This window comes from Megachile rotundata, chromosome 8 (assembly GCF_050947335.1).
Source record: "Megachile rotundata isolate GNS110a chromosome 8, iyMegRotu1, whole genome shotgun sequence".
NCBI lineage: Eukaryota > Metazoa > Arthropoda > Insecta > Hymenoptera > Megachilidae > Megachile > Megachile rotundata.
The window spans coordinates 6,567,630-6,584,920 of NC_134990.1; the positions used below are offsets into that span (position 1 = coordinate 6,567,630).

At 29.4% G+C, this 17,291-nt stretch overlaps 1 protein-coding gene and 1 non-coding gene across 2 annotated transcripts in view; both read right to left on the bottom strand.

Annotated features, from left to right (window-relative positions):
* sprt (PDZ domain-containing protein sprite) overlaps nucleotides 1-3,761 on the bottom strand; it is a 95,217-nt gene extending 91,456 nt beyond the window's left edge. The window contains exon 1 of the mRNA XM_076534608.1: nucleotides 3,051-3,761. The gene's annotated coding sequence lies outside the window, so the exon portion shown is untranslated. The remainder of the gene's footprint in view (nucleotides 1-3,050) is intronic.
* A 12,697-nt stretch (nucleotides 3,762-16,458) lies between these two features.
* Nucleotides 16,459-16,531, bottom strand: TRNAR-UCU (transfer RNA arginine (anticodon UCU)). Its single transcript has one exon. It is a non-coding gene; the product is annotated as a tRNA-Arg (tRNA).
* Nucleotides 16,532-17,291: the final 760 nt, after the last annotated feature.

Consider the following 17,291-nt stretch of genomic DNA (forward strand, 5'->3'; position numbering starts at 1 on the left):
CATAATTTTCTTCTGCAAATTGTATTCCCACAATGTAATTTTCTACTTTCACTTTTTTTCTTCCATAAGATACATTTTCATAATCTTCTTCTTCATCTTGTATCATTATAGTGTGAGTTTCTTCTTTAATTTCTTTCTTCACATAAGCTACATTTTCACACAGTTATTTTCTTCTTTAGCTTATTATTTTCCATAAGTTGCATTTTCACAACGTAATTTTCTTCTTTGACATGTCGCATCATAATAAAATGTTTTCTGCAATTTGTATAATCACAATACAATTTTCTTTTTTAACTAGTATTACTACAATATAACTTTCCTCTTTAATTTGCAGCATCACAGAGTAATTTTTTTTGTTAAATTATTTCATCACAATATAGTTTTCTTCTTCAACTTGGTGGATCAAAATGTTATTTCCTTCCATAAGTAGCATCTTCACAACATAATCTTCCTTTTTACTTATAGTAGTACAATATAATTTCCTTCTTTCTCCTGTATCATCACAATGTAATTTTCTTCTTTAATTTATAGCATCACAATATAATTCTCTTCTTCAAGTTATATCTTCACAGTCTAATTTTCTCCTTCAGCTTGTAGCATCACAATACACTTTCCTTATTTAACTATTACCACCATAATATAGTTTTCTTCTTTAACTTATAGCATTATGATGCAATTTTCTTTTTTGACTCATATCATCGCAAAATAATTTTTTTTTTTAAGTTACACCTGTGAAATATAATTTTCTTCTTCAATCCAGCATTGCAAAATAATTTTCTTCATTAATTTGTAGCATCACAATATAATTTTCTTCTTCAATTAATATCATCATAACAATTTTATTCTTCATTTTACACCAACACAAATTACAAATTTTTTAATTCTTAAATTCTTAAATTTTTAAATGAATTAATTTCCCAAATATTTTTCATATTTATGAAATTCAAAATCTATTATTTAACAAATTTCTCAATTAAAATATGCATTAATTAAAAATTAACGAGTATCTACATCTTTTCCCCTAAATCATCATTTTCGCTAGAAAATCACTAATAAGTACTGCATAATCAATCTTAAAATCACATCTATTTTGTAAAAATCAATAAAAATAAAAATCATTCTCGATAAAAAATATTTAATTAATTTTATACTATTTGAAATTTAAAAATGTTAAAATTGCCTATTATTTCAAGCGTTTTATTAATAATAAAATGTGCAGCGTAAGGTTAGGTTAGGCGTGATACACTATACAAAATTCATTTTTTTGCAATTTAATTGCGTCATTCAATCATCTCGCTGGAAGCAATAATCGTTTTTCAAATGCAATTTACTTGCTCTTAATGGCACACGATCGTGCGGTATGTGTAAAATACTGGCGTACGGTTTATTCATAATTCCGTTTAGGGAAATTAAATCTTCACCATCGTGGTCAGCCATGCACACCTAAATAATGTATATTATAACCGAGCTACTCTGCGTTTTATTGCTATATATGTTAAAATTGTTTAAATTATGCTTCGTGTTTGACTTCCTTTAGACCATGGTGCATGCATCTGAATTCCATAAATTATGTTTACTTTCGTCCGTGAATACGTAGCGTAGGTTCCACCAAGTTAATTTCTTTGTAGATACAGTTTTTAGAGCATGCCGAATATTTTATATTTTAATATTAAACACAGTACCGAGCCGAGGACTGCAAAGAGCATAAACATTTCATAAATTTTTATACGCTTATATATAATGACTTTTTGGAAATCTGGGATTTTTGTATTTTAGGATTTGAAGATTTTTAAACTTTGAGATTTTGAGATGTTTAAACTTTGAGATTTTTACATTTTTTAGCACTATACATATAGACATGATTTGAGATTAAAAATAAAATAGAAAAATAAATAAACAAATGATAATTAACATAAGTAATTCTTTCATCAAATTTCACGAAAAATGTCTTAATAAATTTTAGAATTGAAAAAAGAAAGCTTGTGAATGGCTTTTACCTTTTCTATTTTTAATGGCAGCGAAAATAATTTAGATGTTCAACTCAAACGTAATACCCTGTATATAACTTATATTACAGTAATATCAATATATTAATTTAATAATATAATAATACTACCAATATACACAATTTATATATTATAACTTATATTCTATTTTGATCGCTCATTTTTTTATTTTTAATAGCAGTTAAGAGAATTCATCAATTTAAGTAGAATACTCTGAAATAAGGTTTCTCTATTTTAAAATGAACTGTTTTTAATTTCCTCTGTTTTAAAATTAATAACCACAATTTATAATCAACAATTATTTCATAATTATAATTTTTTCTTTAAACTCCTACAAAATACTGTAATCTTCTAACATTTATCTAAGCGCCAAATTAACTGAAGTATATTTTCATTATATTTCATGAAACGATAGAAAAACATGAATACACGTTTCTTATGTAACAATCAATTAAATATAAAAAATGAAAAAAAATGTTAATTGAAAAAAATTTTTAATTATTTTTGGGAGCCCAAAAGTATTCTTAAAAAAACCTCGCAATAAAGGGTGACCAAACACGCAACAAAGAGTAAATATAAATTACACTAGATTTATGAAAGCCGTTGTAATTACGAATTTCAGTTCTTATTTTAAATTACGAAAATTATTAAGAAGACTTCAATTAAAATGTATATTAACCGTCAACAAGATAATCATTGTATAACTAATTCATGTATTATCTACTATTTACTTATTTTTACAAATTATGTTCAAACACGTTTCAAATCAGTATGTAGACGCTTCAATTTAAACGTCCGAAAATCTAGGGTTAAAATTGTTTTAAAAAATACAAGCTTAAAATCGTTCGAAATCAGAAACAGTACGAACACTTTCACGACCTACCGTACATTCTCGAAAATCGAAAAGTGTAAAAACTGTGTCGCTCATTTGCAATCAAATCAGCGTCAAATAGAGCGGTAAAGATGCGCGATAATCGTGCAACATAGATTAATGGCGTGCGCCTGCGCCCTGTTCCGATTAGAATAAACAAAACATGAACGTACCGTTTGCAACACGAACTTGAAGTCGAAAACAATTGCTATAAATCCCTGCTGCTCGCACACCGAATACAAAATTCACTTCAAAAAAACGTTTTTTCGTGTTTGGACACCACAATTTATTTCCGTCGTTCGAGTACGGACACAATTCGTTCGTTTCGTTATAAAATATAAAAGACACAAATTGCAACGATTTTCACAAAAAATTACGAACAAATCAGAACTAAAAATTCCGGAGAATTTTCATCGAAGCGGATAGAAAACGCGAAATTCGAAGAGCGATTTAGCAAATGCGACCGGTACGAAGGATCGAGACCGACTAACCGGCTTTCCGCGTCAGGGCACACGCGAGCCGAAGCCGAGCCGCGCGGCCTCTTTAAGGCCCCCGAGAAGCGACGGGCCTACTGTGAACCAACTTTCGGGATCTGATGCCGCAAAATTCAAAAAACGATCCTCCCTTGCTCCACGTTGGAGAGACAAGGTTACATTGTTCTTACGTTCAGACAATAAACTGAACCTTCATATTGCCCCTTGCATAGAAAGAGTTCCGAGGGTGCTTCGAAGAATATCCATGCAATCTTTCCGCAAGAAAAGTTCGCCAAACTCATTCTGCATGATGCTTTATTCTCCAGAGATTTTTCACTCGATCTACAAAGAAACTTATTTTCTTCTGCTTATAGTCCTGCTGTGGCAGATAGCCATAACAACAAGTTTATGACGGTTATATGTACTGCAACTTTCGAACAATAAAGCATCTTCTAGAGCGACGGATTAATTTTGAATCGACTTTGACGGCCTCATGCGGCGGAATACGAGAAACTCCGTCGATCCCCCTCTCTCTAGCGTTGCTCCACGGTGGGGGGACAAGTACAGCAGCAATTTCGCCGACGCAAGATTTTCAAGCAACGAAGCAACATTTTCTCGTACTTTCCTTTTCAAAATATTTTTCGTATAATTACGTGGCTCTGGTGCCCGATTTTGCGATTCGACTCTTAAAATTTTATTAAAAACGAAAATATATTTTTATAACATTTTGATAGCCAAATTGCAAAATCGAGCTCCGTGACAGCCGCGTAATTACGCGAAGAATACTTTGGAGAAGAAAGCGCGAGAAACTATCGCATCTTCGCTTGAAAATCGTGCGTCGGCGAAATTGTTGCTGTCCTCTTCTCTCACCAGAGAAACGAGGAACGGAGCTTTTCAGTTCCGCCACCAGATGTCCCCAATTCGGTATGCTAGATTCTTAAACCCATCCCTCTGATAGGCTCCTACGAACCCACCAGGTAAGTTCCTACGACCCAGGTAAGTTCCTCGAACGTGGAGGCGTATAATCGCGGTTGCGATACTCGCGATATCCGTTACAAATGAAATTCTTTGCTTCTCGACGACGAGACGTTGCAGACTTTCATCCCGTCCGAGAGCAACATTCTTTTTATTGCGTTATTAAGCGCGGGAGAGTGGTACACGCTGAGATAAAATTAAAAGTAGCTTCTCGGACAGATTTTTTTTGTGGATTAATTTTAGAGGCGGTTTTAGAAACATTTTTGATGGGCTATTTTGCTGTAGGTACTTCGTTAATATAATTTTTTTAGTGGAGCGGTTATTTTCAATTAGTGCGTATCTCAAGTAGTATACTCGAGTACAACGCAGACTTATTTTGCAGTGGTGCATGGAAGTAAAATTGGACACTTTGTGAGTGCCAAATTTTATTGGTATAATTTTTTTATTATACAGTTATTGAGTTTTGGAAGGTTTTATTTGTAAATTTTCAAGTTTTGTGGATCTACGAATCTTTGTATTTCTAGATATTTTATTTTCTATGTTCTTAAATTTCTTAAGTTAGACTATCAAATTGTTTTAGTTTTTCAAATATTTAAAATTTTAGATTAAATTATAAAATTATTATCCATTGGCCTAAGTTTCTCCAATTACGGAATTACAAAATTCTCAAATTCCCAGAGTCTCAAATATCCAAATTCCCAAATTCCCCAATTTCCAATTTCGAAATTCCAAAATTCCAAAATTTCCAAATTCTCAAACTCCTCAATTTTCAATTTCTAAATTACTAAATTTCTAAATTCTCAATTTCAAAAATTTCCAAAATCCCAAATTCCAAAATTCCAAAATTCCAAAATCCCAAATTCCAAAATTCCAAATTCCAAATTCCAAAATTCCAAAATTTCCAAATTTCAAAATTTCAAAATTTCAAAATTCTCAAATTCTCAAATTCTCAAATTCTCAAATTCCCCAATTTCCAATTTAAAAATTCCAAATGTCCAACTTCTCAATTTTCCAAATTCCTAATTTTTCGTACATTCAAATTTATAAATTTCAAATTTTCCAATTTCCATTTTTCCAAATATCCAAATTAAAAAATTTGGGAATTTCCAATTTTAAATTTATAAATTAACAAATTTGATAAATTTTATCGTTTTCAAGTTTTGTAAATTTACTCTACCATTTAATTTAATAAATAAAATGATTAGAAGTTAAATTGAAATTGTGTTGGATATTTTTAATTTATAAATATTAAAAATCTCCATCATCGACATGAATGTCATCTAATAATTTTTTACTACATTTATATTTGATATTAATATTCATCTATATATTCAATCGTATTTTGTTAGGACACCCTGTATATTATTTTCAGTAAAAAGTGTCGGATCGAACTCCTCAAGGTATCAGAAATGAATAATTATAAGGACGCCCTAAAAATGTTGAGGAGGTATGAAAAATATGCACATATGTATAAGTCAGCATACATAAGGTATCCCATGGCACGACTTTTTTAAAACTTCAGAAATTCATGTATGTAGAGTTTCAGAAATTCATTTGGTGCTTGAAAATAATGAAAAAAGTTCTGATAAACGTATATTCTATTTGACCTACTTTACGAAATATAGTGATTTCGTGTTGTGTGTTGTTTCATTTAGTGCTTGATTACTTTTACGTCAAATAAATGCAGTAACTTGCATTCGTTGTTAAATGGCCGATTTCGAAATGCATATAGAATTTGCTATAATTTTACAACGCAAAGTTGTGTTGAAATAAATGTTGTTTTATGTGTAAGTAACATATGTTTAATAAATAAGAAATATTTATACAGTTTTGTGATAGAGAAATATATGTACAGTTTTATATTAAATATATATTTAATTTTGTATATAATAAATATTATATACGTATTCAATTTTGTATTCAATATGCATAAGATATCTTACCGTTTTATATTTTCATATTCAATAGGTACGTTATACAATATAGGGTGTCCCAAACTTTATAAACATATTTTTATGTATGGGATATTTTGTGAATGTTTTACTGGAAGAAACTGGAATTATACAAAGTATGTTCATATATGTAACGTTCATACATGTAGCGGTCATATATATGACGTTCATACATAGGTAGCGGTCATTTATGTAGCGTCCATGCAGTCTGTATACTTTCATAGCAACGGTACCTAATCTAAAATATAATCTATTGCAACCTAATATAAAATGTTGTCAGTAGTAAAAATGATAGAACTTATTTTAAATTTTGGAATTTAGTAAAAGAAATACTGTTTTGAAATTTATAAAAAGAATTATAATAAAAATTATAATAAAAAGAGAAAGACATTTGCAACAAACAAGTATACTGTTTGAACCACGGTATAGTAGAATAATAACGAACCTTATTAGCTTAAACAGGTTTCACTTTAATTTTCTTTGTCATTATTTTAATAGTCACACAAAATACATTCACGTTGTATTTTCACATAAATTCAGAACATATACCTAATATATTTTTCTGTTGAAAAAATAAAACCAATTTCTTAGTTGACAACGTAAGAATTTTACGACGTTACGTGTTGCTACGAAGTGTAATGGGCAACGAGGTAAAATTCAGTGACGATATTACTGCCATCTAGCGGTTAGAATGTTCGCAGCGTTATGAAAGCTTCATAACAGAAAGATGAGATTAGATGCGTCTATTTAAAATACGTGTTTAAAGGTTTGCAGATTTGTAGCAATATAGTTATTGTTGCAGGAATTTTGGAAATTGATAATTTGGAAATTTTGGATGTTGAAAATTTAGAGATTTGGAATTCAAAGAATTTTGGAATTTTGGAATTTGGAAATTTGGGAATTTGCGAATTTGGGAATTTGGGAATTTGGAAATTTGGAAATTTGAGAAATTCGATAATTTAGTAATTTGATAATTTGGAAATTTGGGAATTTGGGAATTTGGGAATTTGGGAATTTGGGAATTTGGGAATTTCGAAATTTGGAAATTCGAGATTTTAGAAATTTGAAAAATTGGAAATTTGAGAATTTGGAAATTTGAGAAATTGGAAATTTGAGAATTTGGAAAATTGAGAATTTGGAAATTTGGAAATTTGGGAATTTGAAAATTTGGAAATTTGGGAATTTGGGAATTTGGGAATTTGGGAATTTCGAAATTTGGAAATTTGAGATTTTAGAAATTTGAGAATTTGGAAATTTGAAAAATTGGAAATTCGAGAATTTGGAAATTTGGAAATTTGGGAATTTGGGAATTGGGGAATTTGGGAATTCGGAAATTTGGAAGTTTCAGAGTTTGAAAATTTAAATACTTACGCGTCAAGAATTTAGGATTTTGAAAATTTGGAAATTTAATTACTTAAAAACTTGAAAATTTAGTACCTTAAAAATTCGCAGATTTAGGAATTTGAAAATCAGAAAATTTATTAATTTCACAATTTAAAAAATTGAACATTTCGCAATTTAGAATATCGATAATTTGATAATTCAAAAATTCACGAAATCGGTAATTTGTTTCCTTTTTATTATTATTAGGAAAAACGCATATTATTAAAAAATTTAAATAACCGAAAATTTATATACGAACTTTTTTCTGAATAATACACAATTTGGCCTTAATCCTACATTTAATCTTTTCTTTTTCTTCACCATGTATCGTTAACTTCCGTTATCAAAATGATGTATTCTTTAGAAATTCTATAGTCTTCTGAACACCTGGATGAGGTTTCTTTATTGTATTGGAGGATTCTCCAGAGGAACAGGTGCGTCGAACAATTCTATAAGACGACGACATAAACGTAATAGCTATTGTTAATCTTTTCATATGCAACTTTCTTATCCGGTCGTGCCTGATTTTATTGTGGAAGGATGTACTTGCACATTATTTATTGATTAATAATATTGTTCAACAAATTTTAACTCCTTCAGTATTTTTTAATAATATAATATTTTATAATAAAAAATTGTTACTGTGAGAAGAAAAAGAATTTTGTAATAATTGTTTGTAACATTTTGACACATTTTTTAAATAATAAATACTATTAAATTTATTATATAATATTATTTCTATAGCCATCAAATAATTATATAATAATATAATAATAATATAATTTATATAATAAATAATATAATCGTACACTTTTATATTATTTATATAATATAACTATATTTATCATATAATATTATTTCTGTTATCTGTTTCGTTTCTTAAAATAAGCATTATTAATGCCAAATTTTATAAAAGATATCAAAGTATTTTCTTATCAAGTACAACAGCAAAAACATTTTATAAAAAAATAACAAAAATACAGAATTGTAATTATTATTGTAAATAAATAAATTTCCATCAAACTCATCGTAAAAATGTACATTCTTTCATAAATATTTACAACGTTATACCTTATTAGAATCGCCATTTTTTATTCCAAATCTTCCTGGTTAATAATTCCATTTTATTAAAAAAAATTTATCTATTTCTTTTTATCAATAACTACATTACAAAGTCTTCCATCCATTTAAAATATTGTTAATTAAAACACATAAAATTACGAATGACTAATTACGCTTTTCTATTAACTTAATTTCTAAAAGTAATTATGCACTTTTATAAACAGTAGTTATTAACGATAATAACATTTATGTAATTAATTTCTTAATACCATAGTATCGTTCATTATCCATTTCTATGTGCACTATTTAATAACGATAATAACGTTTATGTAATTATTTTCCTAATACCAATAGCGATAAAACAACGAGTTGAATTCGTTCTATAAATTCAAGAGAAGGAAGAAGCATTACGATTTGAAGTAATGCTGAAATGCACTTAGGTCGCGGTTAACAGCGATTCAGATGGCTGTTAAAGAAACTAAAATCCGATTCGTTTCCATTCCACGTTTACGTATGTATTTGGTTTCAATAACGACGAGTGGCTGCTTAACCTGACCTGAAAACCACTCCAGTTCTTTCACCCCCACTTTTCCTTTTCGTTTCCATGAACCGGAAGGAAATTGACCCGATGAATACGGTTACACTGATATTCGGACACAATGCTATTCTTGCGTTTGTTGATAGGATGTTGATAATGACACACACACATCACTGAAATGATATTTAGTTGAAATTGAATAACTATTTGATAATGGCACACACACTACACTGAAACGATATTTAGTTGAGATTGAATAACTACGTGTTAAAGAATACGATGTTCAGAACTATATCTCATTTAACACATTAATATGCAGACACTTGAACGGTACGTATCTACTTGAACGCAGAGGGTACGAATATATGCGAGTATAGTGACAAACCAACGAAGCGCCACTAGTTGACAATTTTGTTGTACCACTGCACAATGCTTTACGAACACATATAGTTCATGACACTATTCTAACAGTTTCGCATAAGAGCAATTAATTTAAATATTATATTACTTATTTTACGGAACGATGAACTATTACAGATTAAATACACTTCTCTTTACTATAATATTTAGTTGGAAATCACTTTAAACAAAATGTTAACTTTACTCATTAATATAACACTGGTACACTTTCTACAAGCTAGTACTTTTAAAACAATTTGTCTGATAGGTTAGTTTTGTACGCAAACGCGTGGAAAATAACTCTATTTCGATACAAGGTTTCATTTCGAAGCGTAAAGGACTAAAAAGCATGCAACGAAAAGGTAGAAAACCAGTTTTGATAAGAGACAACTTCTTATTTCTAATGGAGAGAAAAGTAAAACTTCGAGAAGTATAGTTATTAGTAACGAAGATAGTAGAGGACTTTGAAGATGTGTACCATGCGCATGCGATATTTGTACTACGCGCATGCGCAGTAAGACTGTATACACTTCGCTTTATTCGAGAAAACGTACTATTATCTTTTCTTAATAAATAGTTTAACTTGAGCAATATTTGAAGTTTAAACAATTAGAACAGTACTTGTATCAATTCTCTAGTATTCGTGCAATTTATAACAATTATTTTAAGAAATTTGATGACTTCAATAAGCGAATGTTTTACGCAAGAAAGAAATATAGCGATTTCAATATGTAAACGTCTTACATTAGGTTAGTGTTGAAAACGTAAGGGAAATAAAAGAAACACAAATTGAACGGGGATTAATTAAACATATTTATTCACAAACACAAAGTATACAATTCGAAACAAAATAACAACAGGAATAATATGTACAATAATATACTAAATATACGAACACTAATAAACAATTTCGAATAATATATATGTTAAATAATACGAATTAATTTGGAAAGTAAATAATAATCGACAAAAATAAGGAACGTGAAATCACAATAAACTAATTAACAAAGAAATTAATTTTGGAAAATGATTTTAACAATAATTTCAATGAGGCGAGGCAAGGGCGTAAGTACGATCGAATTGCGAGGCGTCTATCGAGCGAATGATAAGCGCGTATCGTTCCGTAGCGGCAAGGACCCCGCCGAGTCACGTGGTCCTACCCCCACTACGGACGATACCGATCCGAAAACGATTCGAAATCCTGGTGGCTTTGCTCTTAGGTTAGCCTGTACGTCTCGGAAAATTACCGAAGTAATTTCCGTCCGTCGACCCTCACAACAGGAGATGCAAAGCATCATCCCTCACGGGGCTTCATGGAGGCCTCAGAGGAACGTCATAAACGCCCCCCCTAGCCACGGCTTCTCGACCACAGGGACGCATAAAGCGCCCCCGCGCCGCAAAGAGATCGCCTACCAGTCCATAACATAACAATAAATTATAAACAATTAATAATTAACAATTTTGATGCCTCACATTTCCACTCGTTACCCCCTTGCGTTCTTTACAAACGTTCTCATAACTCAAATTATTACATATATAACACCAAATCGCGACAAACTAAAAAATGCCGATAATTATAAACTAAAATGAAATATTTCGCGTTCCTGTCATCAACAGTTAGATATACTACGCATGTAAGTAAGAGTATGTATGTATTTACATATACGTACTTCGCGCATGCGCAGTGAGAATATTCGACAAATCAGTTTAAACAAAATGTTATTTTCACGGCACATTAGTATGACACCGGTGCACCTTCTACAAGCTAGCAAAACATTGAAGCCAATTTGAACTGCGGTATAAGCTTGTTTTGTATGCAAACGCGTGGAAAATAATTCTACTTCGGTACAAGGTTATATTTCGAAGCGCAAATGATCAAAATTTAACGTGCAGCGAAAAGGAAAGAATAGTAGTCTTGACAAGAGACAACTTGTAATTTATCACAGAGAGAAACGTAAAACTTTTCAAAAAATAGCACAGTTACTAGTAACGAACAGGAGTACAATAGCAGACATCGCTAAAAGGTATAAGGAAGATGTATCATGCGCATGCGCTGAATATACTTCACGCATGCGCAGTGAGAATATATGCAGTTCGCTTTATTCAAGAAAATATTCTATTATTTCTTCGCAATAAATACTTTAACTGGAGCAATATTTGAAATTTAATCAATTAGAACGGTATTTGCGTCAATTCTCTAGAATTCGAGTATTCTAGAGCATTTATAACAGTTATTTTAAGAAGCATAGTAATTCCAGTATGTAAGTGTTTTATATTAGGTTAGATATTCTACCAATGTAAAGAAGATGTATGTACCATGCGTATGCTCTATCGTGCTACGCGCATGCGCAGTAAGGGTATGTGCACTTCGTGTAATTCAGAAAAACATTCTATTATCTTTTCTCATAAATACTTTAACTCGAGCTTGACGTTTGAAACTTACAAAGTTAAAACAGTACTTGTATTAATTCTCTAGTATCCACGCAACTTAAAACAATTATTTTAATAAATATGGTGCTTTCAGTATGTGAAATAAATGTTTCTCTTCAAAAACTGTCTACTCAAAATAAGTGCTGAAGCTGTGCGTTGAATAATGAGAAGCAATGAATATATTGGTTGAATGGCAAGGAGAATGGATTTCTATATTTTTGATCTACAATAAATTATTTATTTATTATTAAAATTAATTATTTATTGTTTGTTTTACAATAAATAAATTATTATATTTTTATAAAATAACGAGTGTGATATTATCAGTGTAAATTATCTCTCAGTGTGTAAAATAGCAAATACAGAAGTACTACATTGTTCGTATATTAATGCCTGTAACTATATTTGTTTGGTTTCAATAACGACGAGTGGCTGCTTAACCTGACCCGAGAACCACCACTCTAGTTCTTTCACCCTCACTTTTCCTTTTCGTTTCCATGAACCGGAAGGAAATTGACCCGCTGAATATATCACGAAACATTTTATCAGGCTGCGCTTTCCGGTGTATTTCCGGTGTAACATACAAATGCTTCGGGCCATGCTTTCATCCTGGGAACTAAATTTGTCCGCTGTTCGCTTCGAGTAAAAAGTAGAACGCTGAAGAAAGGGAAGCAAAGTTTGTAATATTTATTGGCAGTAAAGCTCTCCGTGGAAATAGCTATAAAGTACCATAGACGCAATAATTCAACCGCCTTGTAATTAGGGGAACAGTTCTGAATGTAATTATAAACTAACTTTTAGCTGAGCTATTTTTATTGCGGTACTTGCACGTAGGGTAAGCTGCGTATGTTAGGTTTGTGATTATCAATGTAATAATCGGTTAGTTTTCTTATAATCATACTGTTGGCGTTATTAGCATTTTTTCTGTAGTGGGCCATTTAGATTTACTGATAGTAATTACTTTTGTGTGTCAAGGGAAACTTTGAAAAACTTTCAAAACTGAGGAATATAGAAATTTCAAAATTCGGAAATTTGGATATTAGGGATTTGGAAATTTTAGGACTCTCAAATTTAGTGAATTGGAAATATGAGAATATGGATATTAAAAAATATTGGATTTTGTGAATTTGAGAAATTAGGAATAGTATTTGGCAGTATGGAAATTTGGCGATTTAAGAATATAGGGACTTCTGGATTTAGGTATTTAGGTGCTTAGGTATTTAGGTATTTAGGTATTTAGGTATTTAGGTATTTAGGTATTTGGATATTTGGGTATTTGGGTATTTGGGTATTTGGGTATTTGGGTATTTGGGTATTTGGGTATTTAGGTATTTAGGTATTTAGGTATTTAGGTATTTAGGTATTTAGGTATTTAGGTATTTAGGTATTTAGGTATTTAGGTATTTAGGTATTTGGCCATTTAGGTATTTAGGTATTTGGCTATTTGGGTATTTGAAATTTGGAAATTTGAAAATTTAGGAATTTTGAACTTAGGAATTTGGAAATCTAGGAATTTGAGATTTGGGAATTTGGAACTTCGGAATTTGGAAATTTAGAAATTTGGGATTTAAGAATTTGAAAATATTGGAATTTGATATTTTTAGAATTTCGAAATTTATGAATTTGAGATTAAAAAATTTGCGATTTAGAAATTTGTAAATTTAGGAATCTGAAATTTTAGGAATTTGGAAACTTAGGATTTTTGGGTTTTAGGAATTTAGCAGTTCACAAATTTGGAAATATAATAATGTCATAACAAGGGAATTCAGAAATTCAGAAATTCAGAAATTCAGAAATTCAGAAATTCAGAAATTCAGAAATTCAGAAATTCAGAAATTCAGAAATTCAGAAATTCAGAAATTCAGAAATTCAGAAATTCAGAAATTCAGAAATTCAGAAATTCAGAAATTCAGAAATCCAGAAATCCAGAAATCCAGAAATCCAGAAATCCAGAAATCCAGAAATCCAGAAATCCAGAAATCCAGAAATCCAGAAATCCTGAAATCCAGAAATCCAGAAATCCAGAAATCCAGAAATCCAGAAATCCTGAAATCCAGAAATCCAGAAATCCAGAAATCCAGAAATCCAGAAATCCAGAAATCCAGAAATCCAGAAATTCAGAAATTCAGAAATTCAGAAATTCAGAAATTCAGAAATTCAGAATTTCAAGAACTAAAAATTTTGAGGATTTGGAAATTATTATTCAAATATATCTGTATTTATACTGCATTAAAACAGTAATTTACTAACAATTCATTTCATCGCCAACATATTACAAAAATTACGAGTTACTGTAACTTATGTAACTGTTACTTAAAAGAATGGAAAGTATAACTAATTTAATTTACATTTCGCCTGTGATGTTATTAAAAAGGGAAACATAAAAACAGCAAATAATAAATATTACTCGAATTTGTTTTCATTTACTCTTCATAAAATACGTATTTATTAACGGCGAATATTTTTCCTGTTTGTACGTTCGACATGTTTCATTATTTAATAGAGTGAAAAATATAAATCATTTTGTGTACATTTCGCACGTTTCGTTATTGAGAGAAGGAAATTAAAATTCAAATTGACAAATACTGACTGGGTTCATATTTAATTAAAAAATGATTTATCTGCACTTAATGCTCTCCTTTATACTCTTTAAAAATGTTCCAAAAGAGAAATGAGATGTATAAATAATTTCATTTGTGTCTCAAGCGTTTCTTTATTAAAAAAAAGTAATTAAAATCTGAGAGTCATAAATACTGTTGAGACTTGTTTTCTTTCATATTTCGTTAAGAATAATTATTTATGTACAATTGATTAGACACATTAATCAAAAATTTATTAAAAAATGCAACGAATATGGGTATACGCGACAGTTTTAAGTTCTATCAGAATAACGACCCGAAACACAAATCGAGAATAGTTCAGGAATATTTATTATATGTTGATCCGAAAGTGCTCCACCCTCCACCACAATCACCGAAATTTAATCCAATTGAAAATCTGTGGGACTTATTGGATCGTAATGCTAAAACCACCTCCATAAAAACAAAAGACGAATTAAAAATACGACTAACGGAAGAGTGGAAACGCATTACTCAAAATTATTTAAGTAAAATAATTTCAAACATGCCAACACGTTTGCAATTCGTCATCAGACAAAAGGGATGTCCCAAAAAATATTAAATTAATATTAAAATTATAACTTTGCCAACACGTTTGCAATTCGTCATCAGACAAAAGGAATGTCCCAAAAAATATTAAATTAATATTAAAATTATAACTTTGCCAACACGTTTGCAATACGTCATCAGACAAAAGGGATGTCCCAAAAAATATTAAATTAATATTAAAATTATAACGTTGCCAACACGTTTGCAATACGTCATCAGACAAAAGGGATGTCCCAAAAAATATTAAATTAATATTAAAATTATAACTTTGTTGTTACAAACACTCTAAATAAGAAAAACTTTATGTAATATTAAGTGTCCGAATATTTTTTCGACACCAATATCGGGTCTAATTTCATTTATCATTTCTTATGTGGAAAACAATAAAAAATAAAGTATTTAATTTTACATATTTGTAAACTAGAATCTGTGCTTTAACTCATTACGGATCAGAAAATTCGATAATCACATTGCAAGTAAGTACATAAAGCTTTAATTTCGCAAATACCATAGTGTTCGAATATTAAATCGAGTAACTGTATCTACATAGAAGTAATTCTGTAATTTATATGTTAGAGAAATTATGTTTTATTATTAAAAAAAGAAACGAATTTCACAAATAATTTTATCTGTATTTCACACGTTTCGTTGTAAGGAAAAACTAATTAAAATTTGAGAAATATAAGTGCAGTTTAGATTTCTCTTTGTTCATATTTCATTAAAAAGCTATTTATAAACAATTAATTCTGTTACTTACATTCTAAGTTATACATTATATTATTAAAAAAAAGAAACGAACTGCACAAATAATTTTATCTATATTTCACACGTTTCGTTGTAAAGAAAAACTAATTAAAATCTGAGAGATATAAATGTTATTTAGATTTCTTCTCGTTCATATTTCATCTTAAAAAAAAATATTTATAAACAATTAATTTTGTTGCTTACATTCTAAATTATACATTATATTATAAAAAAAGAAACGAACTGCACAAATAATTTTATCTGTATTTCATACGTTTGGTTGCAAAGAAAATCTAATTACAAATGCTGTTTAGATTTATTTTTGTTTATATTACATTCAAAAAAGCTATTAGTATATAATCAATTCCAGAGTGTAAATGTTAGAGAAATAATGTGTTATATTGTTAAAAAAAAAAATGAAAACTTGTAATATTTTTGTTTTCACGTGCAAAACACATCATCCCTTGCGGGGATCGAACCCGCGACCTTTGGATTAGAAGTCCAACGCGCTATCCTCTGCGCCAAAGGGACTGTTTGGTCACATAGATGTTAATTAAAAAGTCATGCATAAGGTCTCTCTCACGAAATACATACATATATTTATTGCAGTTAAAATTATTCCAAGAGTCATATTTGAATATGATATAAATATTTAAAAATAATTATCTATATTTCTAATGCGTATCGATTTTACTATTACTCTTACTAGTTTTTGCAACATTTATGGTTTTTAAATGTTTTTCTATTGATTTACTCAAATTTGATGGATGTATTGACAAAGAATGCAATTTTTTAAATGGATAATTGTTGAATTGTTATTATTATATGTGTGCAGTGTAATTGGTTATTTGGTCACTGGTTATTTGATTTCTAAGTTTTTACTACTTCTTTGATTATTTAATTGATTCAAATTTTTTAGAAATGTAAGAAAAATAAAAATATTACTCTTAAAAGATATATAATTATATAACTATTATTGTTTGTATGTATGGAATTTGATAACTTAATTTATAACAAATATAATTTTACATTTTTTATCATTTTATTGATCATCATATAATTTATTGGAACTTAATATTGTTATTAAAAATTTTAATACTATTTTTTTGAACAAATAATTATTTATCTATTATTAATTATGCTTAATGTATTTGATAGTAAGTACTATTTCAAATTCTTTATTATACTATAATTAATGTACTCAAATTTTGCAGAGACAAGGACAGTAGAAATATTCAAATACTAATTTGAGAATATTATATAAACAATTAACTTTTATTATTTATTTATG